Here is a 20,524-nt window from a genome sequence, read left to right as displayed (position 1 = left end):
GGAAGAAAACGGCCTTGGTACCATGAGGGCCGCTAACGCGCGCGGGCACTGAGGGAAGGACGCTCCCCTGCCCACGGAGTGGGACTTCCGGAAGGCAGGCCGCGGCCAGGGAGCTCGCGGCCTCATCCCCTTCTCGCGTTAACAAGCTCCCCTTTGACAGAGTCCGAGGCTCCTCGCCCCCGAGGCCCGACGGCCGCCCACTGCGACGCGCGGCCCAGGCAACACCCGACGGCGCGGCCTCCCGGCTCCTTGGCTCCCGCCCCGTCCCGACGCGGGAAGCCCCGGATGTCCGGTCGCGCTTCCCCAGTGATTGACAAGCGCATTTGTCCAATGACAAGGGCGGACGGGATCGCCCCGCCCACACCTCGCCGCGGGGGCTGCCGGGTACCCCCGCCCCGCCCCCGCCCCCGCAGGCCGCCCGCAGCTCGCGTCGCGATGTCGGGGTCTGCACCCCGGAGCTCGCGCCTGGCGAGCTGCACTGCCCAGGGCCGGGAGCCCCGCGCAGCCCCGGAGGAGTGCACCCGGCTCGACCCCCGCGTAGGGCCGCTGCCCCCAGGAGCCCACCGACCGTCTCCAGCACTCCCGGGCCCGCCCTCCAGTCCTGCAGCTGAGTCCCACACGTACACACCTTGTTCTTCACATTCCCGGTTACACCCGGGCCCAAGGCGAAATCCAGCTGAGCCCTCCGATTGCACGGCTGCCCGCGCCCGTGTTCCCCCCCCAGGGTGCCCTTGGTGTCACGCTGACCTTCAAGGTGGTGCAAGGTGAAATGAGACGCCTTCCCCACCTTCCCCACCTGTGCTTCCCCTTCGTTATGCCCCAGGCAGCTCAGCCGGATTTCCTAAAGCACCGCTGAGTAAGTGCAATCAAGGAGGACTCACACTTGATTGAGTTCCACACCCTAGCAGCCCCCCCCACACACACACACACACCCCAGCCTGGAACCTTGGGGCCTGCCCGAGGCCTGGTCCTCTACATATGAGAGAGGGCCATGCCTCCGACCAGGCGGGTCGTTAGGGGTTACTGAGCTGTCAAGCCTGCACTCAGGGTTTTTTTTTTTTTTTTTTTGCAAATCTCATCTTTCTCACTTCTGTAATGACTTTAATTACTTTTTGCTGAGCTCTCCAAAAGGGGACAGGTTGTATTGACAGGCTGTCAGTCCTTTAGCTCCTTCAAAGGGTTCTCGGATTCACGTCAAGCTCTGTTGGGTGGTGTCTTTGCTTATCTCGTAATCAGCTTCAGTGACACTGCCAGTTAATTTTCGGGACAGGAGGCAGCTGGCAAGGGGAATAAAATTAAGGAAATTGTTCTCAGAAGAAAAAGTGCGCCTAAAGTAATGGCAGCAAGAAGGCGAAGCTCTTAAGATTCCAATCAGAATATTGAGTAGTGTGAATTGGCACATTTATACTTTCAGACGTTTATTGAGCCCGTCTTCATGCAAAGCACTGTGCTAGGTGATGTAATGCTAGCCAAGCTTGAGTTGCTTTCTACTTTCAAGGCGGGGTGAGAGGAAAGTTCACTACTTTTTGGAGCATATGCTAAGTGCACGGTGCTGTGTGAAGTCTTCACAACAAATCTATGAAGGACACAGTAAAATTCTTTTATGGAAGAAGGAAACAGGACCTAAAAAATATTAAAGATGCAGCACCTGGGTGGCTCAGTCAGTTAAGCTTGTGACTCTTGGTTTCCGCCCAGGTCATGATCTCAGGGTCTGGAGATGAAGCCCGGCATGGGGACTCCACCCTCAGCAGGAAGTTGGCTTGGACTAAAGAACTCAGTAATTTTACTCCTAGGTATAAACCCAAGTGAAATCAAAATGTATGTCCACACTCACCAAAAAAAAAAAAAACAAACAAACCCCAAATGGTAATTATGAGAGGTGATGGAAGTGTTAGCTCACACCAGGGTAGAAATCATTCTGCAGTATATGTGTATTACATCAATGCATTATGCATAAACTTCCACAATGTTGTATGTCAATTATATCTCAATAAAGCTGGGGAAAAAAAACTATGTCCACAGAAAAACTTTCACAGGAACGTTCATAGCAGCATTATTCGTAACAGCTAAAAGGTGAAAACAATCCAAATGTCCATCACCTGGTGAATGGATAAACAAAATGTGGTCAATCCATATAATGCATATTATTCAGCCATAAAAAGGAACAAAGCAGTCACATGCTATAGCATGGCTAAACCTTGAAAATATGCTAAAAAAAGAAAATATTATGCTAAGTGAAAAATCCAGACGCAAAAGACCACATGTTGCTATCATTCAATTTATATGAAATGTCCTGAATAGGCAAATTTATAGACACAGAAAGTAGATTAGTGGTTCCCTAGAGCTGAGGGTGGGGTAGAAAGAAAGAGCAGTCACCACTAATGGGCACAGGGTATTTTGGAGCAGTGATGAAAACATTATAAAATTCACTGTGGTCATGTTTGCACAACTCTGTGAATAAACTAAAAGCCGTTGAATTGTTTGCTTTCAATAGATGAATTGGATGGTATATGAATTAGCACTAATAAACTAATGTTTATTGTATGCTTGTGCCTGGCTCTGTGATGAGAATGTTAAGTTCTGTGCAGTTTTGTCCTAATGAGAAAGTGGTATGTGGTAGGCTGGGTCCCCAGGACTCTGAAGGGGAGATCCCTGTGATCCCTGTACCAGAAGTTCAGGAGGGAGTGCTCTTGCCTCAACACCTGCCAGAGGAAGAGAGCCCAAGCCGACCCTGGAAGGAATTTTGAAGACTGGATGGCCATTCAGAGCTGACCTCATGGAGTGTCATGACCAGGCCCTAATGCTGCTATGTCCATCAGTCCTTGGATGCTGGTTGCAACAAGAAGGGGCCTGCTGTCTCCAGTGAAGTACTCCCACACAGGGGCTGACGGGGGGATCCTCCCTTCCTGCTGGGGAGTCTGGGCGGCACATCAATGCATGCATAATGCACCATGATTATGATTTGCCTTTAACAGAAAAAGAAAATTGAAGCATAGAGAGGCTAAGTGATGAGCTCAACTAGTGCAGGTGAATGAACCATAGGAGACAGACATTGAAATCTCCTCCCACTGGCTGCAGAGCTGGGTGCCTGTAGCTGAACTGCCTCTGCCCTGAGAAGCCTTGGGTGGCTGGGATGAAGAAAGAACCACACAGTGCAGGGTACTGTACTGCAGAGAACTGCTCTGTCCAGCGGTGCCGCACAACCTGGCATGGTCACTGGAGCATGGACCCCTCTGGAGCCAACCAGGTGACCCATTTGAGAACCTCTATACCCTACAGTCTTTTGGACCAGCCCAAAAAGATATACAATAGAGCCACCTAGTGCTTCTGACTCCCCCTGCAATGGCCCTGGCAACCCTGCAGCCCTTAAGGTAAATGTGGAGGAGGACTCTCATGGGGGCAGTGAGCACACCAATATAGATATCAGACACTAAAGATGGGGTCAAACAGAGGAAATCATTTCTATAAATGCTGGAATTACTGTTTTTCACTTACACACTGTATGGGTCAGAGTTCATGCTGGTAATAGAAACTAGCTCTGGCAAATTTAAGAGGAAGGGGAATATGCTAAAAGGAAATTGGGAGCTCAAGTCCCACAAGGGCTAGAGGACCTGAACTGGGCCTGGGGCACAGTGATGCTTCCGGTACCCAAACTTTACAGTTAGCCTAACTCTTGGGCCAAGACCTCCTGGCTGGCTGCCCCAGGACCTCTGTTGTCTTCAGACACCTCTTCAAGCACCTTCCACGTTCTCTTTTCTCTTTGGGCTCAGCCCTCAGGGCAACTTGGAAATGCAAGGTAAATGGAAGTCTTAGGTAACTGCCCTGGTCTGCTATCCTTGCAGCCTGCCCTACAAGGTTGCCTACAGAGCAACCAGCCAACAGCACTCTTTCACCAGCTCTTTCTCTTGCCCTGTGTCAGTGTCTCATTCTATTTCCTCATGCCTGCTTCCTAGGGACACTTCCCAAATAAACCGCCTGCACCCAAGTCTCTCCTCAGGCTCTGCTTTCTGGGGAGCACAAACTGAGACACACACCCGGATACTAAAGGTACAGGGGCTGGACATAACCCCATTCTTGATAAGGTAGTGCTTCTCAGAGGAAGGGAGAGGATTGGAATTAGGAAGGTGAACAAAGAGAATTTCTACTTAAACTGTAAGGTTTGTACCTATAAAATACATGGAAGCGGCTCAGAAGAGTCTCCCCAAAGTGTTCCACTTTGGCATGTGGAATATTTTGAGCTAAAGGCAGTCAATCAAGACCTGCAAACTCAAGAGAAACTTTTTTTATTTATTTTTTTTAATTTTTATTTATTTTTTATTTACAATAGTCACAGAGAGAGAGAGAGAGAGAGGCAGAGACACAGGCAGAGGGAGAAGCAGGCTCCATGCACCGGGAGCCCGATGTGGGATTCGATCCCGGGTCTCCAGGATCGCGCCCTGGGCCACAGGCAGGCGCCAAACCGCTGCGCCACCCAGGGATCCCGAGAAACTTTTTAAAAAAAAAAAGATTTTATTTATTTATTTGACTGAGAGAGCACAAGTAGGCAGTGCGGCAGGCAGAGAGAGGGGGAAGAGGGCTCCCCCATGGAGCAGAGAGCTGGATGTGAGATTTGATCCCAGGACCCTGAGATCATGACCTGAGCCTGACTGAGCCACCTAGGCATCCCAAGAAACCTTTGATCGTATCTTTACTACCTAGAAGAATTTAAACCAGAGATCTATCTCAGCATGAGAGTTTTTACAAAAATAAGTTTGATCTGAGTGACCCATCTATATGGCAGGGCAAGTATGTAATTACCAATTACCTGCTCTTCTTATTTCCTGTGAATCATCCTCCCCATCCTCCTTGAAGCCCAGGCTTTCATCCCATTCCATAGCTCAGGATTGCACGTGTACCTCATTTTATGCTTCTGTCTTTGAAACTCTCATGTATGTGGGATTCTCATACATATGAAATTAAATTTGATTTCCTCCTTTAAAAAAAAACTTACTTAAATTTAATTAATTAATATATAATGTATTATTGGTTTCAGAAGTAGAGTTCAGTGATTCATTAGTCTTTTATAATACCAGTGCTCATTAAATCATGTTCACCACTCAGTTATCCCATCCCCCCACCTCCCTCCCCTCCAGCGACCCTCAGTTTGTTTCCTACACTTAAGAGTCTTTTATGGGGATCCCTGGGTGGCTCAGCAGTTTGGCACCTGTCTTCAGCCCAGGGCGTGATCCTGGAGTCCCGGGATTGAGTCCCACATCGGGCTCCCTGCGTGGAGCCTGCTTCTCCCTCTGGCTGTGTCTCTGCCTCTCTCTGTGTATCTCTGATGAATAAATAAATAAAATCTTTTAAAAAAGAGTCTTTTATAGTTTGTCTCCCTCTCTGATTTCGTCTTGCTTTATTTTCTCCTCTAATTTTCTCCTATTAACCTGTGTCATGTCAATTTCATCCTAGACCAACCAGAAGAACCTATAAAGGGTAAAGGAAAAGTTTTCTTCCCCAATAATATGTAGCTGAAGCAAAAAATGACAAAATAGGAACATTTTAATTTAAAAAAAATTTTTAAGAGATACATAAAAAGATTTTATGTATTGGGGCACTGGGATGGCTCAGTGGTTGAGCATCTGCCTTTGGCTCAAGTCATGATCCCAGAGTTCTAGGCACAGGGAGCCTGCTTCCCCCTCTGCCTATGTCTTTGCCTCTCTCTGTGTGTCTCTCATGAATAAGTAAAGAAAATCCTTTTAAAAATTAAGATTTTATGTATTTATTTGAGAAAGAACAGAGCCAGAGAGAGCATGAGTGGAGGGGAAAGGCAGAGGGAGAAGCAGACTCCCTACTGAGCAGGGAGCTCAGATGCAGGCCTTGATCCCTGCCTTGATCCGGATCTTGATCCCAGGATCCTGAAATCCTGACCTGAGCTGAAGGAAGATGCTTAACTGTCTAAGCCATCCAGGTGACTCATATAGGGACTTTTTAAAATGCTGGGTGTTACCACCTTATTCTCATTAAGATAGCTATTATACAAAAACAAACAAACAAACAGGAAACAACTCCTATTATGCAGCAGGTTTATTGGGAGCACTTAGGAACACCACTGCTTAAAGAAGAAGCAAAGGAAGCAGAAACTGGCAGGAAGAGAAGCTGAGCTTCCACATCGTTGCAGGGAGGCCTCAGCCCATCCCATAGGGAGTTCCAAAGCTGGACTGGCCTTCAGAGTGGTCCGGAGTGCAGGAGAAAGAACCAGCTCTTTGAAATTCCTCTTGGACCAGTCACTGAATACAAGTTGCTCCTGGGGAAGTAGCTGTAACCTTTGGTAAGGTAGTGCCTTTGGTGGGAGGAAATGTCCAGAAAATGATTTAGCAGCTAAACCCACAGCAGCTGTGGGGGGGAATGGCCCAGTCCTGAAAGGGAATCTGAGGAGCACCACAGCAATGCACTACACTCTTACCAGGTTTCACAGGGTGCAGTTTGGGGGAGGCCTAGCTGGGCTCTACACCTGCCTGGTTCCCCAGGGCAAAACATGTCTAGAACAAATGCATCTTCCTGTGGCTTTTTGTCTGTCTCTTATGATCTGTCTTTCTTCCCTTATCAAAGATTCCCACTCAGGAGGGGGAGTGGGGAGAAAGGATAGTGAGAAGAAGAAAAACCCATCCTGCTACAGGCAAATAGTAAAAATCCATTCTATGGCAAAAAGATGATCAAAATTGAAGAATCCAGTTTCACTGTGCAAACATGAGTAGAATTTAAATGCTTCTACTTATGTCCAAACGATTACTTGAGACTTGAGTATAACACTTAAAGCTTCTGTCGGGGTGCATGTGATTTTTCACATGTTCTTTGTATCATACTTGTTAGCAAGAAGTTAATCTGCTTCTAACGTTGTTCAAGATTTCTTCTGCTTTTTTTTGTTTCATCTTGGTTTCTGAAAAAGTGGATAGCAAAAGATTATATAGTCTAGGGAGGAGCAAACTGTGTAGCTTAAGAGAAGAATATCCTGAGGGTCTACTTCTTAAGAACAACTTATGAACCTCAGTCCCAACTTTGAATTGAGACTTCACCATTTTCACTTTTCCAGAGTTTTCGTTGGTGAATTACTTAGATAAGGATGCCACAGGCATGTCAACCTCACTACTCAATGGGGGCACAGGTGGCAAAGTTAGTCTGTGTATTATAAAAATTATATAATTTTCTTTAGGGATGCGTGGGTGGCTCAGTGGTCCCACTTCATGGCCCCACGGGGAGCCTGCCTCTCCCCCTGCCTATGTCTATACCTCTCTGTGTATCTCTCATGAATGAATGAATGAATGAATGAATGAATGAATGAATCTTTTAAAAATAATAATAATTTTCTTTAAACAATTGAGTTTTTCATTCTACTTTTGTGTTTAACTAGTTTCTTTGTAGAAAATTCAGGCACATGATCAAGTGAGACCAGGGATGTGAATTGAAGGAGAGACAGGTAGATGACATCATGAGTTGAATGGCTTCAAATTAATTTTATATGACTGCAATCTGGATTTGAAGTCCAGTCAAATTAGATTTCTTTCCAATCAGCAGGGAAGTGCAGGCCACTCACCAGCAGGATCAAAATAGACACCAGACCACCAGGCGAGGACCAGAGAGAGACTCTGAACTGTGTTTCCTAAAGCCTTGACTGGTCGGAGAAAAGGGATAGTCATCTGAAGTAATGGAATCTAAATTGCAGTCTTTGGGCATAATTGATTTAAAGATTTTTATACGGAAAATTTCAAATATGCACAAACGTAGAGGAAATCAGGAAATAAAACCCTATGTGCCCCTCACTCAGCTTCAACGATTACCCACCCACCCTTTGCCAATCTTATTTCATCTCCACCCCTCACCCCTGGCCAGCCTTCTAAAGACAAGCGCAGACACTGTGTCGTTTCTTGCATAAATACATTAATATGCATCTTTAATAAAAACTATGAAAAAACCATCTTTATGTGCCATTGTCACCCTTAATAAAGTTAATAATTCCTTAATATTATCTAATCTCTGATTACCTGGTTTGTTCAAATCAGAATGGAAACAAGTGCCACACATTGCAATTTTATTTATGTACTTATTTTTATGGCATTGATTTGATAGAGAAACCAGGGTTTCAGGCTCTGTCATCTGCTGGCTCAGGCCCCCTTCACTCCCACCTCAGGGTTTTAAAGCTCATGGATGAGCACTAAAATGTCGGGTTGCCAGTTCTCCTGTTCTGCCAGCACTTACTAACTTGAGGTCTATAAAGAACTTCCCGTTATTGGTTTTAGGGTTTCCTTAAAACACAGTTTGGATAGGAAAGGGAATCTTTCATGTTGACTCCTGAGACCTTGATTTTTCCTTGTTTTTTTTTGTTTTGTTTTGTTTTTTTTTTTGTTTTAATCATGTTAGATTGGGCAGCCCAGGTGGCTCAGCGGTTTAGCTGCCTTCGGCCCAGGGCCTGATCCTGGAGTCCCAGGATCGAGTCCCACGTTGAGCTCCCTGCATGGAGCCTGCTTCTCCCTCTGCCTGTGTCTCTGCCTATCTCTCTCTCTCTTTCTCTCCGTGTCTCTTATGAATAAATAATTTTTTTAAAAAAATCATGTTAGATGTACGGGATAGTTACCAGACTTGTGCAAACAGCTCTCACAGACCGTTCCTCCAGGTTTCCCAATTGCTAGCACATGATCACATTTACCCAATCGTTTCCTCTTTCAAAATGTTTTAACCATGTGAGAGTGAATTGCCACACGATGCTCCTCTTCCCCCAAACACCAGAGTGTCTGTTCCCTAAGAACAAGAATGTATCCTTGCATGGCCATGAACAATGATCAATATCAGAAAATCAGCAGATACAGGTCTATTGTTTATGACTTATTCATACTTTGCCAGTTGTCCCAACAAAGTGTTTTATTAAAAAAAAAAAATCCTATTCCAGGATCCAACCCAGGATTAAGCATTGCATTTGGTTCTCTTGCCTCCCCTGAGCTGGAATGGCTCCCCAGTGTCTTTGTTGGTGGTAGCACTTGACATTCTGAAGAGTACAGGCCAGTTCTTTAGGAGATTCTGTGATTCATCTTTGATAGCTTCCTTGCTTTTTGCCATAACAAGATGTTCCAAATCTATCTATACATTTCCTGGTCTGGAGCCTCATTGGTTTCTTTCAATGGAAAATGGGATTTAGAGATAAGGACTGAACCCCAGTGACAGCTGGTGGTGGAGGTCAGATCGCAGCTGGGGCTGTGGGCGGGCAGGCAGGTGGGCAGCACCCTGGGCCCAAGGCTGGCTGTCCAGCCGTCCCCCCACCCCCGACCGGGGACCCCAAATCTGGGGGGATAGTGGTTTCAGGCTGGCTTTCATGAACCAGTTTTTCTGACTCAGAGAATCAGGAGGACATGTGGCCCTCGTCCATTGGAGTGGCTTTGGGTGTAATTCCTGAATTGTTTACCTACTCATTTTTTATGACATCCTTTCTTATCTTCTGGTTTGGAAGACTCACTTGATTTTTATTATCTAACATTATTGACTTACTGTAGTCATTAGAAATGCAAACACAGAAGCCTGGGCACCAGGAGGCCGTCAAGGAAGTGTCCGACTACTGGATGAACAAAGGGAGCTGAGCAAAACTGAACTCTGGTTATAATCAAACAATAAACACACAATGTCACTGAGGACCTGCTTTGTCCCGGTCATGCAGCCTGCAGCCTGTCTGCTTATCCCCGGAAGCAGTTGTCCTTGGCACGGTCCTTCCCTCTATGGTCAGGAGGCTCATGACTCACAGAGAATAACTACTTTACTATCCGCAATCCTCCCTCTTGTTCCTGTGAATTCCCTAAGAGAGCAAACTCCTTAAGTGCTATGCAAACCCTTGTCTTGGATTCCTCAGAAGCTGCTGTCCCCAGGGTCACGGAGATCAGGATGTCTGGAGTAAAAGGCCTCCCCTCCGGGTTCTAGGGAACCTGCACATTTGGTTTCTCAGTTTTCCAAATGAAAGGGTAGCAGGAAGCGTTCTAGGCTGAGAAAAGGGCCTCAAGACAGAATTGCTAGTATCAGAGGGAAGATCACCAGAGGATGGGGAGACTCTGGTCCTGACAACCATCTAAGTGCGGTTTCATGGAGTCTCAGCTGGCCGGGGAAGCAATGGGAAGCAATTCTCTCATCTGCACCTGCAGCTCAGGCTTCCGGAGGCAGCTCCCTCTCTGTGCCTCAGCAGGCCCAGAGAAGGCCCAGGCACCGAGGCTGGAACTCAGGCCGGCTCTGCTGCAAGCTCCACTCGCTTATCTGGCTCAGAGCTTGGTCGCCTCTCCCCAGTCCATACTGGGTCCACACTGGGCTGCTGGGAGGATGAGAAGACCCACAGTGGGGGCGGCTCCTCTTTTTGTTTTGGCAATGCTTGGCCTCCAAGCTCCTCCCCTGGTGTGGAGAACAAGAAGCAGAAGTGGAAATAGTTGGGGTGGGAGGGAGGGGGAGAGATATTTTCATTGAGCTGGCTGTGTGCACCGCGCCCCCCAGGCTTGGCTTAGTTCTATCTACTACTACTGGTGGTGGCATAGAGCGGTCTCCGCATAGATGGCAGGGTTCCCCATCCCCTCCATCACTGAGGCGCCCTCAGAAGGGACAGCTTAGTCTTCTCTGACCCCACAGCAGCCCACGTCCTCATTGCTAGAGCCCACTATTTGGCCTGGAGGCCACCTGGACAGCCCATGGGTTCCACCCTTTCTCTGACCTCTGGCCGTCTTCTTATAGAAACTCAGGAGGGGCACCTGGGTGTCTCAGGGCTTGAGCCTCTGCCTTTGGCTCTGACAGGTCATGATCCCGGGGTCCTGGGATCGAGATCTGCATGGGGCTCCCTGCAGGGAGCCTGCTTCTCCCTCTGCCTGTGTCTCTGCCTCTCTCTCTCTCTCTCTTTCTGTGTCTCATGAATAAATAAATAAAATATTTTTAAAAATTAATCTTTTTAAAGATTTTTATTTATTTATTCATGAGAGAGAGAGAGAGAGAGAGAAAGAGAGAGAGAGAAACAGGTTCCATGCAGGGAGCCTGATGTGGGACTCGATCCCTGGACTCCAGGGTCACACCCTGGGCTGAAGACGGCTAAACTGCTGAGCCACCCGGGCTGCCCTAAAAAATTAATCTTTTTTTTTAATTGTATTTATTTATGATAGTCACAGAGAGAGAGAGAGAGAGAGAGAGAGGCAGAGACACAGGCAGAGGGAGAAGCAGGCTCCATGCACCGGGAGCCCCACGTGGGATTCGATCCCGGGTCTCCAGGATTGCACCCTGGGCCAAAGGCAGGCGCCAAACCGCTGCGCCACCCAGGGATCCCAAAAAATTAGTCTTTATGCCAAAGTGGTCCACCTTGAGGCAGCCTGCCCTAGGCCCCTACATAACTAATGTGAAATTCCCATTTTGCAGGAAGTTTTGGACGTGCAACATCAGAACAGTCCCAGAGATCTTTAGTTCAATCTCTTCCCAAGCACTTTTCCTGGACAAGGCTGAGGACTTCTTTGATCACACCTACTCCTGACATCTGAGCAGGAAAACAATTGTCTTATATTGTTTTGTGCCAGTCCCAGGCCAGGTGAGCTTCCCTCAGACATCTCCCCCTTCCAAACCAGTGTTACAAGTAGACGGGCCCTGGTGGTTCTTACTATGATTACAAGGTGCCCTTTAGGAACAACCTTCAGGAAATTTTGAAAAATAGAGGTTGATGACTTAACAGTACCTGGAAATTATACCACACACCTGGTGGCACACAGCGAGGTCGCAGAGAGAGAGAGCATGGGTGCGAGCCGTCCTGGGGTTCTTCTTTGATTAGAGTGGAGAGTGGGGACCTGGGGCTTGGGGGGCTTAGGTCTTATTAGTATTTAAAACATAACAGCAGGAATTTAAAGTGTGGGAAGAGAACAGGCAAGCAGCCCAAATGGTCAGTTATTGGAATCGATCGCCATCCTCAGCGCAGGGGAGACAGCTGGCTCTTTATCAAGGGGTGTCGCTGGCAATGTCTTATTTGAGATAGCTTCCTTAGAAGTGGATGCCTCTTTGAAGTGGATGCCTTGGCAAATAGAGCTTAAATAAAGCACTTGGATTACAAAAAAGAGAGAGGGAAAAAAAGCCTGCCGGGGCTTACACTACATATGTTATCTTCTATTTGTTTTGTTTTGTTTTGATTCAGCTCATTTGCCACACATTTACTAAATGCCAACTACGCAATAGCAATTGCACCAGGAGAAGCACATGCAAACGCGTTGGTCCTGGGATCGAGTCCTGAATGGGGCTCCCCGCATGGAGCCTGCTTCTCCCTCTGCCTGTGTCTCTGCCTCTCTCTGCGTGTCTCTCATGAGTGGAATAAAATAAAATCCTAAAAAAAAACAAAAAACAAAACAAAAACAAGAAAACAACCCAAGAACCAATTGTTTCTGGACGCTTTGGAGGCTCTATCTGACGCAAGAGTTTCATCTAGTATGTGGATGATGACATAGGGCGAGACACTGACCGTCAGACACAGCAGAGCTCCATGAACAACGCGTCCATGAGGATGAGCCCTATTTGGTTTCTCCTGCCTGCAGTGGTTTCTGAACTTGTCTGCTGGGGTACGTTCTGGGGAATGAACAGAGCTGATATGGAACATTCCCCTTCTGCGCTTAAACTGGTGAGCCACTGAATGTCACCGGCACTTGCAGGGCTCGTTGGGAGCTTCGAGAACATCTAGCCAACTAGCTCATGGAACAGATGATGACCCCAAGGCTTAACAAGGCCCTGGGCCACACTGCATAGTGGGGCAGGTGCCTTGATCCTGGCTGCTTCCGAGCTGAGGGACCTCGGGCAAGTTACTGAGTGCTTCACTTTATCTGTAAAATGGGGATTGTAACTGCCAACTTTATTGGATTGTTATGAGGAATAAGATAATATTCTCAATTGCTTAGAACTGTTTGTGCCTTTGTGAACTGTTATTATAACTATTAATGTGTGATTGCTCAAGGTTTTACAGCTAAATAGAGGCTGGGCATATCAAGAGAGACAGGGAAGGCATGAAACACATTCCACGTTGCTGCCAGGAGGATCCTGCTTGCGTGGAACCCACCAACGCCCAGTTATGGCAGAGAGCTGTTGAAAAACAGCTGTCCAGCCCCGAGAAGGGAGAGGAATGCCCCAGGATTAAAGGCCTTGCATTCCCAAAGTTACCCAACATCCTTCTCATTCTCTGATTCAGCAAACTGTTGCCTTTATTGGTGGCAGCTGTGCAATTAGGTGACAAAGGTCTCCATGGCAAAGCATCCGGGTACCACATGAAATTAAACACACATTTTCTGTGCCAGCCAAGACCTTGCAAAAATATAAAAACAAAACAAATTTTCCAGCAGATGTAGAGAACAGATCCAATTAGCTTCTTGTTTCTGAACAGCCAGCTGTCCAGAAATAGGGTGAGTGTTCCAAAGCAGACAAACCAACCACCACCCCCAACAACAAATAGCCAAGAAGCAGTAAGAGCAACGAGAAACCCAGGTGGCGCAAGAAGTCAGATGAGGACGTGGATCTCGACAGGTAAAAATCAGCTCCCAGCCTGCAAGGCAGACAGGCAACTTGCACAGTGAGTCAATGTGCGATTCTATTCATGATTCTATGCCACAGGCATAATAGAAACGATGTAATCACTTTGCTTCTTTTCAGAGACCCGTGTGCTTAGATGTAAAACTCTACTGACAGGCAGTTACATAAGGGATGATGGGAAAGGATCCAGGTGGAAAACCTGAAAAAAACTCTTGTTTTGGTCTGATTTGGGTAATGCCCTCTCTCTTGGCTTGCTTTCTCAGGAGCTGGGCACCTTCACAGCCTTGCCCTACGTCGCAGACTGTTACTTGCACCTTAGGTGACTTCGCTATGCCATTGCCTTCCTTAGCATTTCTTTACTCTCCTCCTAAACAGCTCCCTGGAATTTGTTTCCCAAAGCTCTACTTTACTTCCACCTTGTAGGGAGAAATTTGAAACATCCAAGAGACACTGTCCTAGAGAAAAGACCAGAGAAGTGGAAGGACAACGGGTATATTCCATAATGACGCCCGTTATACAGGAATTCAGGCCTCCTTCAGAACAACACAAAGAAACACCTCTGCTAAATGCCTCGAGTGCTGTGGTCAGCAGACCTGCTTGGCTACTTGGCACAAGCCATCAGAGGAAATCAGTGCCACTCTCAACCTTCTGGGGCTTCCAAAGTCCCCTCCGTGCTTAGAGACAACAGGCCAACCCTGGGGCCCAGGTCTCTCTATTCAGCATCCAGACTGAGCCTTCAGGACGCTGTCCAGCTCCTCCCCGGCCTCCTCCTCGGCCTTCCCATCAAGCTCAGAATAGACGGAAACTCCTCTCCGAGGCTTGCAAGGCCCACATGCTCTGCTTTTCCCGGGGAAGGGCAGATACAAGCAGAAAGATAAGATGCTTAATTCCCCTGGTGAGAATAAGGGTAGCGATTTCTCTCCTCCTCCCCTTTTCTTAGAGCAGTTGCTTTAGAAAACTTGTAAGTTCTTCCTCTGTCCATTTGAAGTGTGTGTGTCTCTTGTGTGTGTGTGTGTGTGTGTGTGTGTGTGTGTGTGTGAGAGTCTCTTTAAAGCTAAAGAACCCTCTTGCCAGACCCAGGAATGTCTTTCTCAAAGACTCCCTGGAAGCATCTCTTTGAGACGTGTGGCACCCCCGTCGTCGCCCAGTTTCTGCAGGAGGCCAGGAGCCTCATTTATTTTGCTTTGTTTAAAGCCACTTAGCAAACTCACAAGGTTCCCCCCAACCACCAAGGGAAGTCAGGAGGAACTCCGTGTGACAAATGTGCTGTCTGGCCCTCTTACTAGAGGACTAGCCATAATTTATCTTGTGAACCTGTTTGTAAGGACCTGTACCCGCTTGGCTGGATCAAAAGGCAAGGTTTCTTTCTGTCTTTGTGATCTCTTAGTAGATGGCCTACGAGGCCCACTGAATTCTGACTTAAGGTTATTCCACAGCTTAAGTGTTTTCTTTCTCATCCACCTTTGTGGAGAGGGCTTGAGGTCGGGAGATTTGTGGGGTTTTGTTTTTAATTCATGAGAGAGGCAGAGACACAGGCAGAGGGAGAAGCAGGCTCCCTGCAGGGAGCCCGATGCAGGACTCCATCCTAGGACCCCAGGATCATGACCTGAGCCAAAGGCAGACACTCAACCACTGAACTACCCAGGTGCTCCTGGAGATTTGATTTTCATTTTGTTTTTCCAACATCGCTGCCCCTCCACCCTATGCCCTCCGTTGGCTCAGCTCCAGCCACACAGGCTTTTGTCTTTGTCTGAAAAAGTGCCAAACATCTCCTGACCCTGGCCCTGTGCTCCTGTTCCTGTGGGTCAGCCTGGTGTCTGCCCACACCTGTCCAGTGGCTTGCCTCCTTCCTTCACCGGCTCACTCCCCAGACAGCCTGGCCCTGACCATGGCTCTCAAGCCCCTCATTTCCCTTCCCAGAACCGATCACTGTCTGTTTAATTGATTCTCATCCGTCTCTGCCCTGGCAGGTAGCCTCCGTGAGGCCAGGACTCCATCTGTGTGTCTGCAGCACCGATAGGGCCTGGTGTTGGGGAAGTATCATCAAAACTCAATCTCCTGCTGACCCAGAAAACCTCTCCACCAAGTTGCCTTCTACACAGCAATGATTACCGCTGCAGGTGGCTTCCAGGACGATTTGGCCATTCATTCTCAGCTCTTCCTGTCTAGGTGCTGATGGCCCTCAGGGCTGGATCTGGGCAGGGTAGAGTTTTCCTCTTAAACCGTGTCCTCAGCCTTCTTGCTGCTGCCTTTTATGCGTCCACAGCCAGCATTATTCTGTGCGCCTCACTGGCCGTGTTGGGTGCACTGCCCGGGGAACCTTTCTGTACTCCTGCTGGTCAGCAACCCCCCTCCGCCCCGAGCCTGCAGTGACCCTGTATGTCTTCCATCATGCAGTCACCCAGGAGCCCAGAATACAGTCATCTATCAATAAGTGTGAAATGAACAAATTCACCAGGAAAAACTTTTATCTCGTGTCATGTTTCTTTTCGATAGTACTTGTCACCATGACACTGGTCTACGGTGATACAACCACCTTTCCACTGGCTGAATTTCTCCACAAGGAGAGGACATGGGAAGGGTAGATGCTTTCCCATGTGCTGAGAAGGGTAGGCTACGATCTTAGAAAATGAGGTAGGATTCTTCTCTGATATTAGAGTCTTAAGAGAACAGGAAATACTGTTGTTGCATCCAGAGATTGAAGCGATGTCGTCAAGGAAGTCCATCAGGGTCCGCCTGGCCTTTCTAGCCGCCTCCACAAACACCGACGCAGCCCAGAGGGCTCTTCACAGGCTGCCCGATCCGGATTCAGTGTTCCAAGACAAGCACACCTCTGACCATGACCACCCGAGAGATAGGACATTCTGTATGGAAGAGAGGCTATCTAGCATAATATTCGCTTGCCTAGGGCACCCTTAATCATCGACTCCCTCATCAGACAACAAAGACTCATGAATTAAAAATCTATTTTTTTTAACCAAATGACATTATTTTTGCCTTTCTGTCTCTGTGAGAAACTTCTAAGAAATGAATATGGCAGTTGAGCCTGTTATAAAGGCAAATACTATAGCTTTGTGAACCAGGGCATTCTAGCTGAGAAAGAAAGAAAAGAAAAGGAAAGAAAGAAAGAGAGAAAGATAGGAAGAGAGGAAGAGAAGGAAGGAAGGAAGGAAGGAAGGAAGGAAGGAAGGAAGGAAGGAAGAAAGGAAGAAAGGAAGAAAGGAAGAAAGGAAGAAGAAAGAAAAGGGAAGGGAAGGGAAGGATGCAAAGGAGTGTAGAATAATGTCATGTTAAGACACAGACAAGAGGAGCCCCTGGCCTGGACCCCACATTTTAGAAGCCCTCATGTCATATACATACAAGCACAGACTTGTCAAAGAGCAGGGTACCCTTATGTCACTTGAAGCTGGTGCTCAATGTTGGGACATCATGACCCCAAACTGTCAACATATGCTTTTACGACTTAACATTCATTGCTCAGGCCCAGACAAAGGCTTTTTCACATCCTTTGCCCTAAATTTTCAAAGTCAAAGGCAACAGTGTCCTGGTGCCATGAAGGGTTCCTGGGTTCTTCAGAGATAAGCACATTTTGGGTAAACAATTAAAAGGGATGGTAGTTCCATGATCCTAGTAGAGACAAGCAAAATAGCAGATGAGCCGGAAGAGAAAACTGGGGAAAGAGACAGCTAAGAAGAGTCACGGGATCCCACTCATTCCTGGGGGTCCAGAAAGCATGCATGCCCACGCAGGAGCAGTCAGAGCAGGAGAGAATTTTCCACACTACAAAGATCCTTCAGCGAAGGGCAGGAGCCTGACTGGCTCAAGGGACTGAAACACATCTGACTAGACACTGGCTGAACAATAAGCCACTCGGACCCAAGAATTCAGACTTAAAAATAAAATCACACTGGCTGTGAGCATGATCTGGTTGCAAAGCAACAAGTGACAAGTCAGAGGCTGCAGGGGTGGCAAGTTTATTATTCTACCCTTCTAGGTTCTTTGGCTGGTTTAATAATTAAATTGACAAGAGACAGATTAACAGGAGGAGAGAGGTTAAATAACATGCCTCCTTCCTGTATACATGGGAAAGACCCAGGAAAACAGTAGCTCCCCTAAATGGCCAAAACCATCACTTTAAATACTGTCAAGTTCTTTCTAGCTGGCCTAAGAATCAAGATGACGTCAGACAGATTCACAGAAGAAAATCCGATTTAATAGCATCTGTGCAGGGAACCCACACAGACATAGAAATTCCAAAAACAGTCAGGTGCATCGAGGTCTCTATGTCATCCTGAACTAAGGATGGAGGCAGTAAGGGCCTGGGACTCCAAAAGGGAAGGAATACACTTCACAGGAAGATGAAAACCAGGAAAAGTTTGCTGGGCCGCTGGGAAACAATGGGACAGAGAGGACTTGGGTCCAGCAGGCCCTGCTAGCTTCCTTCGTGCCTCCCTATTCATATCCAAAAGAGGTTATCCACGGTGACAGCTCTGTTCCTGGAGCAGGTCCTCTGCCTAAGTTCTTTTTAGGCAGTTGGAAGGAGGAGAGTAAAAAGCTTTTCCTGAATCTGATTGCCTTTTGTTTGGTTTTTGTTTTGTTTTTTTGCCTTTTTTTTGTTTTTCAAGTAGGCTACATGTTGACCATGGAGCCCAAGGCAGGGCTTGAACTCACAACGCTGAGATCAAGACTTGAGCTGACATCAAGAGTTGGACATGCAACTGGTGGAGCCACATAGGTCTCCATTTTTTATTGTTTTTAATTCAGAATAGTCTTCATGCCCAAGTAGCCTGTCTTGGGATCCCTGGCCCTACGCTAGCTAAAGAGGAAGGGCATTGCTGTGCTCCGTTGTGGGAGGTGATCAGGAAAAGCACCAGAACAAGGATGAGATTGTCCTGCAGATTTAAGTCCATGCCATCTTCCTTGACAAGAGTATCTAGAGCATTCAGTATCCTCCTCTTCCTGGTACAGGGAGGGAGACACCCCTGCAAATGGAGATTTCCCTTATAACGGGAATGTGTCTTACAAAAGGGAAACTTATACTTGGTCTTCAGAGCTTCTTTCTCTAGCGCTTGCAGTTTCTTAAAAATAACCAGCTTAAAATAATCAATGGGGCCAGCCCGGGGGGCTCAGCGGTTTAGCGCCGCCTTCAACCCAAGGCGTGATCCTGGAGACTCCGGATCGAGTCCCATGTCGGGCTCCCTGCATGGAGCCTGCTTCTCCCTCTGCCTGTGTCTCTGCCTCTCTCTCTTTCTCTCTTTCTCTCTGTGTCTCTCATGAACAAATGAAAATCTTAAAAAATAATAATAATCAATGTGCCAAAGAGGCATATTTTGGGGTGGTATATTTTGCTCCCCTTTAATGGAATAAGTTTTTTTGTTTGTTTGTTTTGACTGTAATGAAAATGTTTTAAAATCAGATCACTGGGACACCTGGGGGCTCAGTGGTTGAGCGTCTGCCTTTGGCCCAGGTTGTGATTCTGGGGTCCCAGGATCAAGTCCCACATCGGGCTCCCTGCAGGGAGCTTGCTTCTCCCTCTGCCTATGTCTCTTCCTCTCCCTGTCTCTCTCTGTGTCTCATGAATAAATAAATAAAATATTTTTTAAAATAGAATAAAATCAGATCACTAAGGGGGGCCTGACTGGCTCAATCAGTGGAGTGTGTGACTTGATCTTGGGGTTGTGAGTTCGAGCCCCACATTGGGTGTATTTTTAAAAATAAAAATAAAATAAAATATTTTTAAAAAGGGGATGCCTGGGTGGCTCAGCAGTTAAGCATCTGCCTTCAGCTCAGGGTGTGATCCTGGAGTCCCAGGATCGAGTCCCACATTGGGCTCCCTGCATGGAGCCTGCTTCTCCCTCTGTCTGTGTCTCTGCCTCTCTCTCTCTCTCTCTCTCTGTGTGTGTGTCTCTCATGAATAAATAAATACAATATTTTTTTAAAATTAAAAAATAAAACTAAAAAATAAAATTAGATGATTGTGATGGTTGCACCATTCTGTAAATAGGCTCAAATCCATTGAATTGTACACTTAAATGGATGAACTAAACAGTATAATATAAATTATATCTCAATCAGGCTGTTTTTAAAAAAGTTAGGGGTGGGCCTGGTACAGAAAGTAGAGAAGGCAGGACCTATAACAGGGTATTGAATGCTGCTACCCACCGTCCCTAACAAGCTGACCTCTTTCCATTTAATCCAGTATTCCCCTAAATCACCCAGAGTCTCTTCCAGTGGAGGGGATCCAACGGCTGGCAGTTTTCAACAATTGCAATCCTGAAATGATTCCAAGGTACACTCACTCTATAATTTTTTTAAAAGATTTTATTTATGTGACACAGAAAGAGAGGGGCGGGGCACAAGCAAGGGGAGGGCAAAGGGAAAGGGAACCTGCTGCAGGGCTCGATCCCAGGACCTGGGGATCATGACCTAAGCCAAAGGCAGACACTTCACAGACTGAGCCACCCAGGTACCCCAAGATATACTCACTCTAGAAACACACTGTTGTGTGTCAGTGGAAAAGGGTGCATGTCTAGGAGACATGCCTCCAGCTTAGCTGATTCTAACCTTCCATGGTCTTTGAACTATTTTACAATTCTGTAAATTGTAACTGAGTTGATAGCCAGCAGAGCCTGTCCTGTCTGTCCTCACTGGAAAAACCAGTTTTGCCCCTGTGTGCAATTCATTGTTAGCCGATTTTACTCTATATTAATCTGTGCCTCTTCACTTTCTCTTTTGAATCAATGATTACATCTGCCCAGTTCTCTCATGAGTAGAATAAAACCTTTAACACATATTCAAGTTTCATATCCATATGACAGTCGCAACCTTACCTTTGACCAAAAAGTATCTTTTAACAACTTTATCTGCATAGAAGGTCTCATGCAGCCTGCTGGCTAAAGTATAAAGACAAAATCAAAAGCTTTAAAAAGAAGAGGAAAGGGACACCTGGGTGGCTCAATGGTTGAGCCTTCAGCTCAGGTCGTGATCCCAG

At 47.0% G+C, this 20,524-nt stretch overlaps 1 long non-coding RNA gene across 2 annotated transcripts; it reads left to right on the top strand.

Annotated features, from left to right (window-relative positions):
• Window positions 1-6,078: 6,078 nt before the first annotated feature.
• On the top strand, window positions 6,079-16,515 carry LOC144287072 (uncharacterized). 2 transcript variants are annotated; one of them, XR_013354974.1, is made up of 4 exons: window positions 6,079-6,307; window positions 11,398-11,563; window positions 12,158-13,527; window positions 15,504-16,515. It is a non-coding gene; the product is annotated as an uncharacterized LOC144287072 (long non-coding RNA). The 2 variants fall into 2 exon arrangements; XR_013354975.1 differs by having other exon boundaries at window positions 6,080-6,307; window positions 12,158-12,634.
• The last annotated feature ends 4,009 nt before the right edge of the window (window positions 16,516-20,524 follow it).

The sequence above is a fragment of the Canis aureus genome, chromosome 16, assembly GCF_053574225.1.
Source record: "Canis aureus isolate CA01 chromosome 16, VMU_Caureus_v.1.0, whole genome shotgun sequence".
NCBI lineage: Eukaryota > Metazoa > Chordata > Mammalia > Carnivora > Canidae > Canis > Canis aureus.
Note: the sequence above shows the minus strand (reverse complement) of the source record. Positions and strands in the feature narration are given on the sequence as shown.